Consider the following 4438-nt stretch of genomic DNA (forward strand, 5'->3'; position numbering starts at 1 on the left):
GCATAGCTCAAGCATCAAGTAATAAATGTGTCAAATTAAAGAGCATGTGTAATGATGACAATTGTGAATGATAATCCCAAATACATGTGGAGCACAAGTGTTGTAAAAAAGAGGTATGCCAGTGAAAGAGTAAAATAAAATAAGATTCAAAATGCCATAAAAGCTTTTTCACAAACACTGGATGTGCAAGTTAAAATAGGGATAAAAATAATGTAATCCAAATGTATATGAGAGCCATAAGTAAATGTCAATTGTCAAATCTCTCTTCAGAATAGCCACATGCTCAAATAAAATAAGGTACTATCCAAATAAAACTCCAACACCAACATAAAAATACATGAAAAAGAATTGAAAAAGAAACCAAAAGGAATTAAGCTAAGATGAAATTGAGAAGAAAAAAGAACAAATAAATGCATTAAATTAAAGGGATAGAAGAGTAGAGGGGGAGAAGAAAAGAAAGAAAGAAGAAAGAAGAAGAAAGAAATTAGGATTTGGGGAAGAAAATATAAGATATCTTGGCTGATCTGGATAAGTTGTGCGTCGCATATGACGCGGACGCGTGGGTCACGCGATCGCGTGGTGTGTGATTTTTGTCAAGTGACGCAGACGCGTGGGTCACGCGGTCGCGTGACTTGATTTAAGCGAATGGCGCGAGGGCAGCCATGCGTTCGCGCAACTCTCTGTTTCAAACCCATTTTGCCAAAAATTTGGGGTGACACGATCGCGTGGTTGACGCGATCGCGTGAATGGCCTTTCTTTTAAAAATAACGCGGACGCGTGGGGCATGCGTTCGCATGGTAGGGCTTGTGCTTCTAGCATGGTTGATAAACCACTATTTCATGGTTTATCTTGTGCTCAATTGAGTGGATTTTATCAACTCTTTACCCACTTATTCATACTATTTGCATGGTTTTACAATTGCCTTCCTAATTATGTGCTATGATTGAAAACATGCTTCTTTGGACTTACAATTGCTAATATTAATCCTCTCTTATCACCATTAGATGCCTTGATATGTGTGTTAAGTGATTTCAGAGATTACAGGGCAGGAATGGCTCAGAGGATGGAAAGGAAGCATGCAAAAGTGGAAGGAATACAAGAAGTTGGAGAAATTGCTAAGCTGTCCAGCCTGACCTTTTCGCACTCAAACGGCTATAACTTTAGCTACAGAGGTCCAAACGACGCGGTTCTAGTTGCGTTGGAAAGCTAACGTCCGGGGCTTCAACTTGATGTATAATATGCTATAGTTACCCTGACGCTAGGTGACGCAACCGCGTGCTCCATGCGGCCGCGTCGCAGTGACGGAAATCAGCGTGTTTGAATTCTACTCCAGTGATTTCCGGGCTGTTTTCGACCCAGTTCGCGGCCCAGAAAACACATATTAGAGGCTATAAAGTGGGGGATTGCATCCATTCATAGGGAGGTTCTCATAATTCACTTCTCATGATTTAGATTAGTTTTGAGAGAGGTTCTCTCCTCTCTCTCTTAGGATTTAGGACTTCTCCTAGTTTTAGGAGTAACTCTCAATCCTAGGTTCTTTATTTTTATTTTCCCAATTGGCTTATGAACTTTTCCATGTTAGATTTTACTGCTTTGAATGTATTTTATTTGAGGTATTCCAGATATTTGTGATTTATATTTTAGCTTTTTACATTTTTGGTTTTGGTTAAGAAATCAGTAACTCAGAAGTTATCCAACTCAATAGCATAATTGATAACTGTTATCTTTGCTAATTGAACTGAGCTTCAATAATCCCATCCTTTTCTTAGGAAATAAATAGGATTCGAAGATCAAACTAATTAGTCCCTTGACTTTCCTTTACTTTAGTAAAGGTTGACTTAGTGAAATTGAGATTCAACTTTCATTGTTGTTGATAAGAATAACTAAGTCTAGACTTCCAATTTCTCATACCTTGCCAAGAGCTTATTTTTATTATTAATTTATCTTTCATAATTATTCCTCTTTCTCAAAACCCCAATTTACAATCTCTATAATCAATAATAAGAACATACTTCCCTGCAATTCCTTGAGAAGACGACCCGAGGTTTAAATACTCGGTTATCAATTTCAAAGGGGTTTGTTACTTGTGACAACCAAAACGTTTGCATGAAAGGACTTTTGAAGGTCTAGAAACTATACTTGCAACGAGGATTTATCCGCAAATTTCTAGACCACGCAAAAGTTTTAACGTCAAAATGGCGCTGTTGCCGGGGAATTGCAAACGTGTGCCTTATTATTGGTTATTGTAAATATTTTTTGCTTTTTGTTTGAATATTTGTTTTTATTTTTGTTTTTATTTTTGCTTTTTCATAAATTAAGAGGTTATTGATTTTTTATTTTAAAATTTTTATTTTATCTTATCTTATTTCAAAAATCAAATTTCAAATTTCAAATTTAAAAATTTTTCAAAATTCAAATTTAAAAATTTTCAAATTTCAAATTTCAAATTTCAAAAATTCAAAATTCAAAAATTTAAAAATTCAAAATTTCAAAATTTAATTTTCAAATTCAAAATTTAAATAACCTTTTAATTTAAATTTATTTTTACTTTTGTTTTTAATTTTTTATTAGCTACTATGAATTCTCACCCCTCTCGCTTTAAGTTTGATTCCAATGTTGTTGTTAGGAATGGAAACTATAATGAGAACAGGCATCAAGGTTGGAAGAATCAAAGATGGGAGGAGCCACAAGGATTTAATCAACCCTCATGGCAACAACCACCTCCAATGAACTATCAACAACCATTCTGTGATGCATATCAAGGCAATGGCTATGGTGAGCACTCTTTTGATTATCAACAACCACCACCATATGCCTATGAACCCTCTCCTTAACATAACTTTGGACCACCAAACTCACAAGCCCCTTTCCGCCATTCACCTCCATATGACCCTAACCCTCAACCACCATACCAACCACCTTATGAGCCATATGAACCATATATAGAACCACCCCAATTCCAATCCAATTACTCACAAGAACCACCACTTCAATATTCACCATCTCCATATCCATCAATCCAAGAGCACTATGATCCTATTTATGAAAGCCGAGTGCATCAAGAGACAACGGATCGTTTCAAGGAAACAGTGGATCGATTTCAAGCAACCATTCATCAATTAGAGCAAGCAATAATCCAATAGGTTTCTAGACGCTCAAACATTCAAGGACCAACCACAGCCCCATGTGGACAATTTCATGAAGAGCATAGCATGAAGGAGATACTAGAGACTCCAGTGGACAAGACAGAGCATGAATTCATACTAGAACAAGTAGAAGAAGCTGTCATTGTTCAAGAAGAAGAGTTGGTTGAAGACTTAGGAGATGCAGAACCTCCATGGAAAAGTCCAGTCATAGAATCCCCTTCCAAGACGTTTGAAATTGATGCTAAGGAGGGTGTACAACCTCCAAGGCATATCACAGTTGAAGACTTGGAAGAGGTTGATCAAGAGATGGAGATTCAAGAAGAAGAAGCACAACCCCCCATGCCCTTGGAAAGCAATGAAGAGGAGATTGAATTGGAAGAAAGCTAGCAAGAGGAAGAGGTTGAAATTAAAGAAGCTTGCAAAGAGGTGGTAATTATCAGAGAAGAGCACAAGGGAGTGGAGCTTGCAATTTCATTAAAAACACCTCCCCCTAAGTTGCCATCATCCTTCACAACATTCAAGTGGGTAAAATTCATATCCCATAGCTTTCTAATCCCACTTGAATATGGGCTACTGGAGACGGATGGTCAACTTAGAGCTCTTTGTGGCATTAAGAGTAAGAGGAAGATGGCCAGTGATAAGAATTGTCAAGCAAGGTTCCACATGGTTGTGTGCTCAAAGTTTAAATGCAAAGGTTGGTGTAAAGCTCAACTGAATGGGTCTAGGAAGTTGTTTGGCCGCTTACATGAGAATTCAGACTGCTTGCCACCCGGAGGGGACAATATTGCTCAACCAAAAGATGGGTGCAAAGGCAAGGTCTAGGACCCCAGAATTCATCCCAGAAATCAACACTCTTGGGGCCTTGTCACTTGCTTTAACTTGCTTAAAGGCTTTCTGCGCCTAGTTTGGGATCCCGGAGGCCATTGGAATCACAAACATTGGTGGAGATTCCTGGATGAGTTCAAGCACAAGCCTCCATAACAAAGGACTCCCCAAATGTCCAACTTAAGGACTTTAACTAAAAGTGCTAGGTGGAAGACAACCCACCATGGTATAATCATTCCTTTCTCAATTTTAATTTTATTTAGTTTTGTTTATTTTTGAATTTTATTTTATTTTGTCATATTGAACCTGGAGTTTTGCATCACATTCATATTAACACTGCATTCTGCATTTTTCAGATTACAACAAAAAAAAAGCACGCACGTGACGCAGCAGCGTCGCTGACGCGTCCGCGTCACCAGTGCGTTAGGGGGAAAAGAAATTGAATAGAGAGTTACGCAGGAACAGTG

Source organism: Arachis ipaensis, chromosome B07 (assembly GCF_000816755.2).
Source record: "Arachis ipaensis cultivar K30076 chromosome B07, Araip1.1, whole genome shotgun sequence".
Classification (NCBI taxonomy): domain Eukaryota; kingdom Viridiplantae; phylum Streptophyta; class Magnoliopsida; order Fabales; family Fabaceae; genus Arachis; species Arachis ipaensis.